This window comes from Emys orbicularis, chromosome 7 (assembly GCF_028017835.1).
Source record: "Emys orbicularis isolate rEmyOrb1 chromosome 7, rEmyOrb1.hap1, whole genome shotgun sequence".
NCBI lineage: Eukaryota > Metazoa > Chordata > Testudines > Emydidae > Emys > Emys orbicularis.
Window position 1 is genome coordinate 73,034 of NC_088689.1, and position 14,627 is coordinate 87,660.

Genomic DNA, 14,627 nt, shown 5'->3' on the forward strand with positions numbered 1-14,627 from the left:
TCAGACTAGATGATCATAATGGTCCCTTCTGACCTTAAAGTCTATGAGTCTATATTGTGCTGTGTATTGCCATACATTAAAGTGATATCTGCTGAGCAAGGCTTGGTGATTAGCTATCCGCAGCTGTAGACTGGCTGTGGAATAAACTTTCCTGCCGTACAGGAGTCGAGTTGAATTGATCGTGTCTGTTGCGCTCGTTGGCAGCCGCAAACACTAGTGACCCAGGGGACAGGGTGTGTATACAAGTACTCGAACCCCTTTGCAGGAACGTAGTACTAACACTCTGCCCTTTTGGACACAGGTGGCAAGGATGACGGGGTCTGCCACAGGGCCTTTACAATTTTGACCACCCCATCGTGGACTGGCAGGGCCACCTTTGCTGATGGTGCTGCGGCCAGCACGTCGAATAGGGAGTCCGCTGGTTTGGACATCTCCTCTGCTTTTAGCCCCAGGTTCACCATGACCCACGTAAGCAGCTCCTGGTGGGCTTTTACATCATCTTGGGGCACTGTTTGCGATGGGCCTGCAACTGCCTCATCCTGAGGAGGAGGCCAGCCCCGAGGGAGGGATAGGCTGTGCTTCCTGTGTCTGAGGCACCACCTGCCCTGGAGGGGGTTGGTCCTGGGCCCCTTGGCTCGACCTGATCTGCGAGCCCGGGGGGTGGGGGGAGCCGCTATTGCTGGAGGTCCTTCCAATGTCCCCTAGCTTGCGGAGAAGGCCACAGGTTATACCCCTGCCAGGGCCCTGGCCATTGACCTCGTGGCCATGCACTTGTAGGTTGGCCTGCTGGCTGCATCGGTGTTGGCAGGTCCATGGGGGCCAGCAACTTCTCGCTCTCCAAGCTTGAGGAGGAATACTCTTCTTCTGGTAATCACATTGGCCCCACCATAGGGTAGGCCTCCCTACTGTATCTGGCGTCCTCTCACCTGCCGTTTGGGGAGTGGTACCAGGAGCCCGCCGAACCATGCTGCACTTTCGGAAACCATCGGTGATGTATAGCGGCCCCGTAATTGTCTGGGGAGCTATGCCACCTGCTTCGGGCACGGTGCACAGTCTCTGGTGATCGGGAGAGCGGGGACCGTCCATAACACCGCGGCAACTGGCATCGGGGGTTGTGAGAGCGCCGAGGGGACTCTGGTGACTGTCTCCGGGGCTCCGGAGATCTACAATATGCGCCTGCGGCCCAGTACCACGGGTCCGGCGACTGTGTGTTGTGACCCCGGCGATCGGTACCTAAAGTTTGGCAATCGGTGCCCGTAACTCGTCTGGTCTCGGATCTGTGGTCTGGGATGTGGTTCCGGAGATTGTTGGCACAGTCCCGGGGACCTTCGGGATGACTTGTGTAGGGGCGCCATTGACGGCTTTCCCCTTGAAGCGGGTGGGAGGGCAGGGTTCCTGGGCCTCTCCTCCCACAGAGTTGGCAGTACCAGGAGAGAGAAAATATCTCTTACCGCCTGCAAGGCTTCTGGGATGGATGGCACCGTAAGGTACCATGTGCCTGCAGCACCTTCAGGAGTGGGGGGGCAGCTCATGGGGCGGGATGGGCCCCGTTGGCAAGGTTGCCACCTGGCTGGGCTCCAGGGGCAGCGAGATAGCCCAAGTCTGTCTGGATTCTGCCTTTGTCCTGTCCTTGATCTTACAGGTGCCTGGGGAGCTCCCCCTTTCCGCGTGCTTCCTATGTCTTTTGGCCGATACCGGAGACACGGAGCGGTGTCAAGATGAACTCTGTGCCGGTGCGCTTCTCGTCGATGCCGACGTACTCTGTACCGAGTCCAAATGTGCCAGCTCTGAGGCCGGTGCCAGCGCTGACTCCATGAGGAGCGCACAAAGTCTAAAGTCTCTCTCCCTCTTGGTCCAGGGCTTGAATCCCTTACAAATGCAGCACTTTTTGCGGATATGGGACTCACCCAGACACTTCAAACAGCTTAGGTGCTGATCACTGATCGGCATGGGCTTCTTAAAACGATCACATGGATTAAAGCCCGGGGAACAGGGCATGCCCCCTTCCTGGGCCAAGTCCCTCAGGGGACTTTTCACTAAGACCTATTAAGAACTGCAAACTAACTACTAACAACTATTTACACAAAAGTTCAAAGAACCACTGAATAGAAACTGGAGCGTTCCAGCACCGACACTGGCAGTAAGAAGGAACTGAGGGGAGTGGGGGCCGGCAGCGCCCCTTATACCGGCACATATGCACGCCACTCTAGAGTATGCCAGAGCCGGTCCCCTATAGATATCACTGAGGAAAAACTTCCGGCATCGGTGAATGTGGCAAGCATATACACCTAACATCGAATGGACATGAGCAATCACTTGAAGAACTTTCTGCTATGGCAATAAAAAGTCTTGGTAACTTCCTGATTGGTTTGGTACTTTGCAGGTTGAACACCAGGGCATGCCGGACATCAAGGGAGCGAAGTCTCTTCTCTTTGGCAGAAGTGTGGAGTTTTGGGGGGAAAAAAGACAGGTAAGTAGATACTTTGGTTGTTGTGGAAGAGAGGACACAGGATTCCCACTCAGGCCATGCAGTGGTAAGAAGGAACTGGAGAGGCCTCAGCCCTCACTGTCTCTTATGCCCTCAGACGGAAGCACAAGGAAATCCACTGCACACGTGCAGGCCAGCGAACACTGTTAGCATTTCCAGACTCAGGTGTATGGCGCACAGGCGTACCCACGTGTGGAATAAACATAAGGACCAGCATTCAAATAACTGGTTGTTATGGGAATTGGGGAAGGAGATATATAGCCATTTTTACTTCTAAATCTCTCCTCGGTTTAGGAAAAAGAAATCTAACACATATATGACAGGCATTATTGTTGTCTACAATCTTGAGGTGGTGGCAGCAAGTAAGCAGCATTCATAGAAAACACCAGTATTTCTTGACTGAAATTGTGGTTTGTCAGAATGGAAAAGGTGATACCTCAGGCATTTGCTTGAATAATTATTATTGTACTGAGGAAGGAAGTTGCAGTAAGGACCCAGATCTCTGTCTACAGTTCACTCCGACACCAGTAGGTCTTGAACAAAAGGGAAAGGCAGCCCATAAACTCCGATGTGGCGCAGAAAGAAGGCGTGAAGATAAGGGTATAAGAGATGCTGAGAGACATACCCTGACCAGTGTTATTACAAACAAGTCCTTTCCCTTGGATACTTACAAGGCTGGGAAACAGCTGTGATGTACTGCGGTGAGAAGAGGAGGTATCGTCCAGGGGAACGGAAGGAGGGGCTCAGAGCAGCTCGACACAACATTGTGAGATATTTGGGAGGATCAAGGATACCTGCAAGTTAAGAAAAAAAGTCTCATCAATCTCAGTGAACTTGCCTCCCTATTCCCACCACTAAAGTACACACCCAATCCTGCACACCAAGATACCCAGCAGTACATGCCCTTCTCAAAATCCTCTGTGGCATTAGGCATGTACCAGATTTCACTTTCTCCAAGAGCACTCAATTGCCAGCTGCATTCACAGCAGGCCTTCTGTGGCATGCACACACCACCACGGATCCTGCAACGCAAAACTGATCACAAAATGTGTATGGAGTGACATACGGGCATCTATAGTTATATTTAAAGCATTTATCTTGCCACGTGTCTTGTAAAGATGGCAAGATGCCTACCAGTGAGGAAGCGACAGCTGCCTAAATCTCAACAGAATGATATTACTCCAGACTTTCTTCTGTGCTCCCTCCCTCCCCCCACCGGACCACCGCACTGCCAGATGCAGAGCCCCAGTGTGCACAATTTAAACAATGTGTGATCCATGTGTCTTGTATTTAAATTACACACACAGATTGCAAAATCAAATACTCAAAAGTTAGGAAATGCCAGAACGAAGTTTGCTTGTGCAACCTTAATGCATACATACAGAGGGCTGAATTATGATATAGTTTTCAGTTACATGATCACATGCTGTTTTTACTCATGGGCCCCTGCCTCGTTCAGTGCACAGAACAGACTATGCTCACTTAATGAGTAGCTCTTCAATAGTTTTCTCTTTGTTGTTCAGTGTGTGGCCATATGCCTTATTTACCGCACACTACTTGAACCCAAGACAGAATTAATTTCCTCATGGACTTTTCTGTAACGCTTATTATAGTATCCAAGTATTTCACAAACACCCTGTGAGGTGAAAGGGTATTATCCCCATTTTACAGCTGGGAAACTGAGACACAAAGCAATTAAAGGTCAAGAGTCCACTAATTTTGGATGCCCATTTGAGATCCCTAGAACCTAATTTTTCCAGAGTACTTAGCATTATATGGCTCTTTAAATGTTCAAATCATAGCTTCCATCAACTTCAGTTACAGCTGTGAATGCTCAGCACTTCTGCATATCAGACCCGAGGAACTCGTCAGGCATCCAGAAAATGAGAATATAATTAGTGACCACCTGTGAAAAGTTTGGTTTAAGAGACTTACCCGCATCACACAGAGACTGTGGCAGAGGCGAGGTAGTATGGAAAGGAGGGGGGAGAATATAAATTCAAAAGGAACAGAGGAAGCCAAGAGCAGGGTGGAAAAGGGGGAAGACATTTGAAGGGGAAAGAACAGTCAAAAGAACTTAAATCGATTATCAAGGCAAATACAAGAGACTCAGGCATCTCGGCCAGGATTACAAAAAGATCTGTCCATCACAAGGATAAAAGCTCATCTGTGAAGGAGACAGGTTTTTAGGGGCTAGTTGAAGGCTGCAGAATGGACATGATTTAAGAACCAACTCAAACCTCACCATTTTCCATACCAAGTACAAAGCACATTTCTTTATCTTCCCTTCAATAACAAATATGGTATAACAAACCAATTTTTTTTTTAAATTTCATATATTTTTCCCCTTGAGAAAGAGGAAGGAAGGAGAAAACATGTCACATATGCTAGGTATGTTGCTTAATACACTTCTGGAAGACATTAATATTAAGTTGATGAGGGTGATATCTGCATAGACTAAATTAATTGGACTAGTAGCCACAAACTAAACTCTAAAGAAATTTTCCACTAAATATTGGAAACCCTCATTTAAAAGAAGGAATGTGGGAGGAGGGGAGAAAAAAAAAAGAGAGAGAGAGAGAAGTCACCCTTGTGTTATTTTTTCAGATAGAAAATGCTACCCAGTGTTAGAGATCATATCTATCCACGGTCCTTATATGGCCCACATCACCAGAGTATGTGAACATCTCAATCCTTCATCACATTTATCCTCTCAACACCCCTAAGGTAGGGAAGTACTATTATCCCCCATTTTACAGATAGGGAACAGAAGGAGTAAAAGTGACTTGCCCAACATCACACATGGAGCCTGTGGTGGAACAAGGAAATGAACCCAGGCCTCCCAATTCCTAAGCTACTACCTTTACCACTAGACCATCTATACTACAGACAAGGGGTCAATGAAGCAGAGTCAATACTTCCCTGGGGATTTAACTTGGCTTTTCCTGATGTACTGAGAGTCTTAACCTTACTGTTGCAGTCTTTTTTTGTATTTAGTTTCCTTACAGTTAAGTTTAAACAATAAAAACAAAAGCATTTAAATGCGTATTTTTTTAAAAAGCACCTGCATTTCTTTCAATGCTCAATCCTGAAACACACAGGATGTTACCTTAAAAGCCTCCCACCCACAAAACAATCCTTTCCTTAAGAGATTCTGTGCTAAGCCAAGGAAGAGAAAATTCAGCCCCAAAAACTAGTTGTATAAAGTCAGCTATGATTCACATCAAGTGGGGCTCAGAATAAAGTATGGTCTTGCCCACAGCTAGTGAATAAATTCACTCAGGCTTTATAATGGTTTACAAGGGTCAGACGTGAACAATTTAGAATATGTATCCCAGGATGTCAGGAATCCATTCCAGCAAGAAGTTGGATGCAGATTTCTCTCGTCCAAAGGCATCAGGGACCCCTATGAAGAGGAAGAAAAACCTACCTTTCTTTTTAGTAAGACAATAAATATAGTAAACTCTTCTATAGTGCTTTTAATCTGAGTATCTCAAATACGAAATGCAATTCTTTTGCGAGTTAAGTGACTTGCCCAGGTCACACAGCCAATCTGCAGCAGAGTTTGGAATAGACCCTCAGATCCTTACTCTAAACTATCCTTCAACCTGCACGGAACACACTTTGGTGAAGGGGCAAACTATGTTATTGGCAGGCACAAAGACCACTCAAGCATAGACAGGAAGTTAGTCTAGCTAACTCAGCACAGACTACCAGATGCAATCTATTGCTATGCATAAATCCTATCACCTGCGTCAGTCCATGTGCAGAGCATTCAGAACAGTTAGAGAATTCGTTTCGGTACCTGACACGTCCTGCTGTGATGTGAGAGAAATTTCTGACAGAAGCAGCAGTGAAGCCAACAGCAGCTGCAGTGAAGGCAGGAGACAGACTACATTTCTGCAGTCTCAACTAAAGACAGACACAGCTCATTTGCAGCAGCCAATCCCAGAGCTTCTGGCAGTACAAGCCACATCAGCTCCACCAGAGCGTACCAAGAGCTATCTCAGAAACTGACGTAACCTCACTCTAAGCTCTTCCCTCCCACCAGCACACACCTCTCCAACCCTGCTGTCCCAGCAGCTGATGTAACTCTACTCCACGTTGCAGCACAAAATCCAGAGTTTTAAGACTGTAGTGTCAACAAGTGGTTTATGGGTGGCAAGCCCCAGCATAGGCCAGACAGTGCTACTCCCACACTTAGTACGCAGCATGCTGGCTTCCCGTCCTGCACCCTCCTCTTCTTTCCAGGCCTACTAGTTTTCTGATAATGGTTGCAGACTGGCTGCAGATGCCCTCCTCCCTGCTTTCAGGGACAGGCTGGCCCTCAATTCTACCTTTACTTCAATCTCCTCCCATTTTCCATAACATCACAGATCCCTTCACCATGGGGGAAGAGACAGTTTGCTCTTTACTGACTTCCTCTCCCCCATCAGTTCACACTCCAGTTGCTATGTTAAAGGGGAAGACACTCTAGTTTTTTGGGTAATTAATCGTGTTTGTACTTTCTATAGTTGCTTTCATATTCACCGACACTACAGAATGCAAGCTGACTTCTCTGCTTGATTCAGACACATCACACAGCCTCAGGGCTTCACCCACTGTGGTTCTAGTCCTATTTTGCTAGTGTAATTCCAAATTAATTCCAGTGTTGCAAACTATTAGGATTAGCATAGGTCTCACAATGTTTGGTGTTTTTATTAAAAGCTTCAGCTACTGAGGTTGCATTACCCAAGAATTTTAACTTCCGTATTTGTTTTTTAAATGAAGTAAATTTCTAGCCCTCATGGCTACAGCGAACAGCTTGAAAATTTGTGGACACTGCAGACTCTGACACCAGAAAGCAAGTAGAGAGTGTAGTAGGAAGAGGGCCTGAAACATAAGCCCATGTAGCAGAGGCCTGAGCTAAAGTAGTCAAAACCTTGCTGATAAAGAGCAAAGTTAAGTTGTTAGCAAGAAGCGGGCCCTGCTCACAGAATTTGGCAAGCATAGGGCTGATTTTGCTAAAACACATATTCCTAAGAGATGGGAGGACAAAGCAGTCACAGAAGCACATTCCAGAAAGGTGGTACCAGAACACCCCGATAAACACATTCCCCAAAGATAACAGGAACGTGCTGAGCCATCTTAAAGGATAAGGTCAGGATGACAGCATGATGGATAGAGATGTTTTGATCGAACTTACAAGTACAAGGCAATGGATGGCGCCCTAATACATCAGAGGGTGGCACCCAACTTGTTTGGTGTATAAAGATGTATCTCAGAGGGAGTGTCTTTGACCAGCCGAGGGGACAGTGGAAAGTCCCGCCACTGACTGAGCTGCGTCCATTGTCACAGGCATACATGAGCTAGTGTAACTGTAGACATTGATCCAGGGAGCTAGGACCATGCTTTGCTGACAATAAACCTGACCAAGCTCCTTTGCACCTTAACAGATTTTGTGGTCATTGGGCAGTTCGCTCGAGATCTGCTGTGCCAGCTATCTGTGCAGAGCTGGGACAACACAACACACACACACGCAGCCAAACATCTGACGACATTAAGAGTTATTATTATTATAAAGTCTTGTGATATTGGGGGTCACTCCAACTCATGATTTTGAACACTTGCACTCTCCACAACTATATTGGGGTGATTCTGAAACAACCGGAGTGGGGAAGAATAGCCAAACACAGGGGCATCTATTCTTAGTGCAAAAACAGTTATTCATTTCCCCAGTACAGATGTCTTTACAGAATCTCTCTCTCTCTATCAAAATGAATATATACCTAGTTAATAGATACACCTAGTAAAGAGGAGCAACTTTCCCCTGGACTAGGCCCACCTTGACAATTCTTAAATATAACTTTGAAATAGACTGCTCCAGTATCCCCCTTAAACCATTATTCAAAATATCCACAACCATCACCATAGCAACTGAGGGTATGTCTACACTATGAAATTAGGTCAATTTTACAGAAGACGATCTTTAGAAAGCGATTTTATACAGTCGATCGTGTATGTCCCTACTAAGCACAGTAGGTTGGCGGAGTGCATCCTCAATACCATGGCTAGCATCAACTCACAGAGTGGTGCACTGTGGATAGCTATCCCACAGTCCCTGCTGCCCATTGGAATTCTGGGTTAAGCTCCCAATGCCTGATGGGGCAAAAACATTGTCACGGGTGGTTTTGGGTACATGTCGTCAGTCTCCCTTCCCTCCCTCCCTCTTTGAAAGCAATGGCAAACAATCGTTTCGCTCCTTTTTGCCTGGGTTACCCGTGCAGACACCGTAACACGGCAAGCATGGAGCCCGCTCAGCTCAGCACTACTGTTGTGAGCATTGTAAACACCTCGCGCATTATCCTGCAGTATGTGCAGAGCCTGGCTAGGAACCGCCAGCACGAGGAAGATTGTGAGGAGGACATGGACACAGACGTTCCTCAAAGCACGGGATGTGGCAATTGGGACATCATGGTGGCAGTGGAGCAGGTTGATAGAGTGGAACGCCGATTCTGGACCCGACAAACAAGCACATACTGGTGGGACCGCATAGTGTTGCGGGTATGGGATGATTCCCAGTGGCTGCGAAACTTTCACATGCGTAAGGCCACTTTCATGGAACTTTGTGAGTTGCTTTTCCCCGCCCTGACAATTGTTTTCCCCCTGCCCTGACAATTGAGAAGCAAGTGGCGATAGCCCTGTGGAAGCTTGCAACGCCTGACTGCTACCGGTCAGTCGGGAATCAATTCGGAGTGGGCAAATCTACCCTGGGGGCTGCTGTGATCCAAGTAGCCAAGGCAATCAGTAACCTTCTGCTAACAAGGGTAGTGACTCTGGGAAATGTGCAGGTCATAGTGGATGGCTTTGCTGCAATTGGGTTCCCTGTGGTGGGGCGATAGACGGAACCCATATCCCTATCTTGGCACCGGACCACCTTGCCAAACAGTACATAAACCGCAAGGGGTACTTCTCAATGGTGCTGCAAGCACTGGTGGATCACAAGGGACATTTCATCGACATCAACATGGGATGGTCGGGAAAGGTGCATGAATCACAGAATCATAGAAACTTAGACTAAGGTCAGAAGGGACGATTATGATCATCTAGTCTGACCTCCTGCAGAATGCAGGCCACAGAATCTCACGCACCCACTCCTGTAACAAACCCCTAACCTATGTCTGAGTTATTGAAGTCCTCAAATCATGGTTTAAAGACCTCAAGGTGCAGAGAATCCTCCAGCAAGTGACCCATGCCCCACACTGCAGAGGAAGGCGAAAAAACCCCAGGGCCTCTGCCAATCTGCCCTGCAGGAAAATTCCTTCCCGACCCCAAATATGGCGATCAGCTAAACCCTGAGCATGTGGGCAAGACTCACTAGCCAGCACCCAGGAAAGAATTCTCTGTAGTAACTCAGATCCCACCCCATCTAACATCCCATCACAGGCCATTGGGCCTATTTACCGCTAATAGTCAAAGATCAATTAATTGCCAAAATTAGGCTATCCCATCGTACCATCCCCTCCATAAACTTATCAAGCTTAGTCTTGATGCCAGATATGACTTTTGACCCCACTGCTCCCCTCAGAAGGCTGCTCCAGAACGTCACTCCTCTGATGGTTACAAACCATCTAAATTTCAAGTCTAAACTTCCTAATGTCCAATTTATATCCATTTGTTCTTGTGTCCACATTGTTCTCAGTGGTACCTGATGACAGAACAAGGAGTAATGGTCTCAAGTTGCAGTTGGGGAAGTTTAGGTTGGATATTAGGAAAAACTTTTTCACTAGGAGGGTGGTGAAGCACTGGAATGGGTTACCTAGGGAGGTGGTGGAATCTCCTTCCTTAGAGGTTTTTAAAGGTCAGGCTTGACAAAGCCCTGGCTGGGATGATTTAGTTGGGAATTGGTCCTGCTTTGAGCAGGGGGTTGGACTAGATGACCTCCTGAGGTCCCTTCCAACCCTGATATTCTATGATTCATCAAGCCTGACCTTAAAAACCTCTAAGGAAGGAGATTCCACCACCTCCCTAGGTAACCCATTCCAGTGCTTCACCAACCTCCTGGTGAAATTTTATTTTCCTAATATCCAACCTAAACCTCCCCCACTGCAACTTGAGACCATCACTCCTGCCACTGAGAACAGTCTAGATCCATCCTCTTTGGAACCCCCTTTCAGATAGTTGAAAGCAACTATCAAATCCCCCCTCATTCTTCTCTTCTACAGACTAAACAATCCCAGTTCCCTCAGCCTCTCCTCATAAGTCATGTGCTCCAGCCCCCTAATCAGTTTTGTTGCCCTCCGCTGGACTCTTTCCAATTTTTCCATATCTTTCTTGTAGTGTGGGGCCCAAAACTGGACACAGTACTCCAGATGAGGTCTCACCAATGCAGAATAGAGGAGAATGATCACGTCCCTCGATCTGATGGCAATGCCCCTACTTATACAGCCCAAAATGCTGTTAGCCTTCTTGGCAACAAGGGCACACTGTTGACTCATATCCAGCTTCTCATCCACTGTAACCGCTAGGTCCTTTTCTGCAGAACTGCTGCCTAGCCACTTGGTCCCTAGTCTGTAGCAGTGCATGGGATTCTTCCATCCTAAGTGCAGGACTCTGCACTTGTCCTTGTTGAACCTCATCAGGTTTCTTTTGGCCCAATCCTCTAATTTGTCTAGGTCCCTCTGTATCCTATCCCTACCCTCCAACGTATCTACCACTCCTCCCAGTTTAGGGTCATCTGCAAACTTGCTGAGGGTGCAGTCCATGCCATCCTCCAGATCATTAATGAAGATATTGAACAAAACCAGCCCCAGGACCGACCCTTGGGGCACTCCGCTTGATACTGGCTGCCAACTAGACATGGAGCCATTGATCACTACCCGTTGAGCCCGACGATCTAGCCAGCTTTTTATCCACCTTATAGTCCATTCATCCAGCCCATACTTCTTTAACTTGCAGGCAAGAATACTGTGGGAGACCGTATCAAAAGCTTTGCTAAAGTTAAGGAATAACACGTCCACTGCTTTCCCCTCATCCACAGAGCCAGTTATCTCATCATAGAAAGCAATTAGGTTAGTCAGGCATGACTTGCCCTTGGTGAATCCATGCTGACTGTTCCTGATCACTTTCTTTCCTCTAAGTGCATCAGAATTGATTCCTTGAGGACCTGCTCCATGATTTTTCCAGGGACTGAGGTGAGGCTGACTGGCCTGTAGTTCCCTGGATCCTCCTCCTTCCCTTTTTTTTTTTTTTTTTTTTTAAAAAGATGGGCACTACATTAGCCTTTTCCCAGTCATCCGGGACCTCTCCCGATGACGCTCACATCTTTAGGAACTCCAGGCTGTTCGAAAAGCTGCAAGAAAGGACTTTCTTCCTAGACCAGAAAATTACTGTTGGGGATGTTGAAATGTCAATAGTTATTCTTGGGGACCCAGCCTACCCCTTGCTCCCATGGCTCATGAAGCCGTACACAGGCAGCCTGGACAGTAGTAAGGAGCAGTTCAACTATAGGCTGAGCAAGTGCAGAATGGTGGTAGAATGTGCCTTTGGACGTTTAAAAGCCTGCTGGTGCTGTTTGCTGAGTAGGTTAGACCTCAGCGCAATCAATATTCCCATTGTTATTGCTGCTTGGTGTGGGCTCGATTATATCTGAGAGAGTAAGGGGAGACGTTTATGGTGGGGTGGGAGGTTGAGGCAAATCGCCTGGAGGCCAATTTTGAACAGCCAGACATCAGGGCGATTAGAAGAGCACAGCTAGGCGCGCGGTGCATCAGAGAGGCTTTGAAAAACAGTTTCATGACTGGCCAGGCTACGGTGTGACAGTTGTGTGTTTCTCCTTGATGCAAAACTGCCCCCTTTGTTGAATGTACTTCCCTGTAAGCCAATCCCCCTCCCACCTTCGACCACAGCTGGCAAAGGAAATAAAGTCCCTATTGTTTTGAATCCATTCATTCTTTATTTATTAAAAAGAAGTGCGATCACTGACAAGGTAGCCTGGGGGGGGGGGGGGAAGAGAAGGGAAGGACAAGGTCACATTGCTTATTGTAGCCACACTATAAATCAAAGCTGTTTGAATGACTGCCTTCTGTTGCTTGGGTCATCCTCTGGAGTTGAGTGGCTGGGTGCCCGGAGCCCCCCCCGCCGCGTTCTTGGGCGTCTAGGTGAGGAAGATATGGAACTTGGCGAGGAGGGCAGGCGGTTATACAATGGATACAGCGGGGGTCTGTGCTCTAGTTGCACTTCCTGCAGCTCCACCAGATGCCTGATCTTGTCCGTTTGCTCCCCCATTAGCCTCAGCATCTCCTCCTGCGTGTTCTGATCATGCTCACTGTATGATTTCTTGGCCTCTGCCACCGAATGCCTCCATGCATTCAGCTATGCCCTATCAGTGCTGGAGGACTGCATGAGCTCAGAAAACATGTCATCGCGAGTACGATTTTTTCGCCTTCTAACCTGCGATAACCTCAGGGACAGAGTTGATATGGGGAGCATAGAAACATTTGCACCTGCAGGGGGGATAAAAAGGAAGAGTAAAATTTAAGAAGATAAATTTCTAAGAACAAAAGGGAGACTCTTTCACAGCAAATCAAGCAATTCACAGCAAATCAAGCAATTCACAGCAGACAGCACATGTGCTTTAGGTACAAGGTCGCATTTTGCCTTTTATATTGAGCACCTTCCGGTATGGTGACACGTCACACATGGCTGGGCAACAGAATTTGGTTTCCTGGAAGCCATGGTAAGCCAAAGGGTATGTGGGTTTGGCTTCTTCCGCCTTCATAACATGTGGGAATGGTTTCAAACTGCAGCACCCTCTTTTCCCATAGCAAGCAATGCTGGTTGGGTTTGCCTTTTAAAAGGAGGGGCTGCGGTTTTGGGGTGGATGTGCAGCACACCCCTCCCCCCACCGTGTGACTATTCTCCAGGATGATCCCTTTTAGCCAAGCGCAAACAGCATGAACGGGTTCCTTTTACTGTTCCCTTACAAAAATTCCCCTATTTCAACCTGGTGACCATGAATGATATCACTCTCCTGAGGCTGACACAGAAAGATAAAGACCGAATGTTGCATGAATGCGACTAAAACCCAGGACCATTCGCTGCCATGCTTTGTGCTGCAATGATTCCAGACTACTTGCTACTGGCTTGGCGTGGTAAAGTGTCCTACTGTGGAGGACAAAATAAGCAGCCCTCCCCAGAAACCTTATGCAAAGTCTTTCTGAGTACCTCCAGGAGAGCTTCATGGAGATGTCCCTGGAGGATTCCCGCTCCATCCCCAGACACGTTAACAGACTTTTCCAGTAGCTGTACTGGTCGCAAATGCATCCCAATTCTTCAGGGCGAATCAAACATTAAACACAATTGCTTTTAACCCCATAGTGTAGTTACAAATGTGCACTCACCAGAGGTGCCTTCTCCGCCTTCAGGGTCCGGGAACTCGCCTTGGGAGGGTATTGGCTCCAGGGTGATGAAAAGGTCCTGGCTGCCGGGGAGAACAGATTCTCCACTTACCTGCTGCGCATTCTCCTCTGCCTCCTCCTCCACAAAATCCTTCTCCGTGTTGCGTAAGACTCCCCCCTTGCAGGTGTCCACGGACAGTGGTGGGGTACTAGTAGGGTCCCCCCCTAGAATGGCATGCAGCTGATCATAGAAATGGCATGTATGTGGCTCTGACCCGGAGTGACTGTTTGCCTCCTTTGTCTTGTAGTAGGCTTGCCTGAGCTCCTTAACTTTCACGCGCCACTGCTGTGTGTCCCTGGTGTAGCCTCTCTCCACCATGCCCTGTGCGATTTTGGCATATATATCAGCATTTCTTCTGCTGGATCGGAGTTCTGCCTGGACAGATTCTTCTCCCCATACTGCAATCAGATCCCGTTCACTCCATGCTGGAGCTCGTTTGTGATTCTGGGACTGCATGGGTCACCTGTTCTGCTGAGATCGCCACGCTTACCAAACGAGAAATGAAATTCAAAAGTTCCCCGGGCTTTTCCTGTGTACCTGGCTAGTGCATCGCAGTTGAAAGTGCTGTCCAGAGCGATCACATTGGAGCACTCTGGGATAGCTCCCGGAGGCCAATACCATTGAATTGCACAATGCTGCGTCTGAACTACCCCAAATTTGACCCAAGAAGGTCGATTTTAGTGCTAGTCCCCTCATCGGG

General features: G+C 47.7%; 1 protein-coding gene across 1 annotated transcript in view; it reads right to left on the reverse strand.

Annotated features, from left to right (window-relative positions):
• The window catches only part of ALDH18A1 (aldehyde dehydrogenase 18 family member A1), a gene marked incomplete at its 3' end in the record, with an annotated part of 67,468 nt that extends 64,241 nt beyond the window's left edge, over positions 1-3,227 (reverse strand). Inside the window, exon 1 of the mRNA XM_065407530.1 lies at positions 3,160-3,227. The remainder of the gene's footprint in view (positions 1-3,159) is intronic.
• Positions 3,228-14,627: the final 11,400 nt, after the last annotated feature.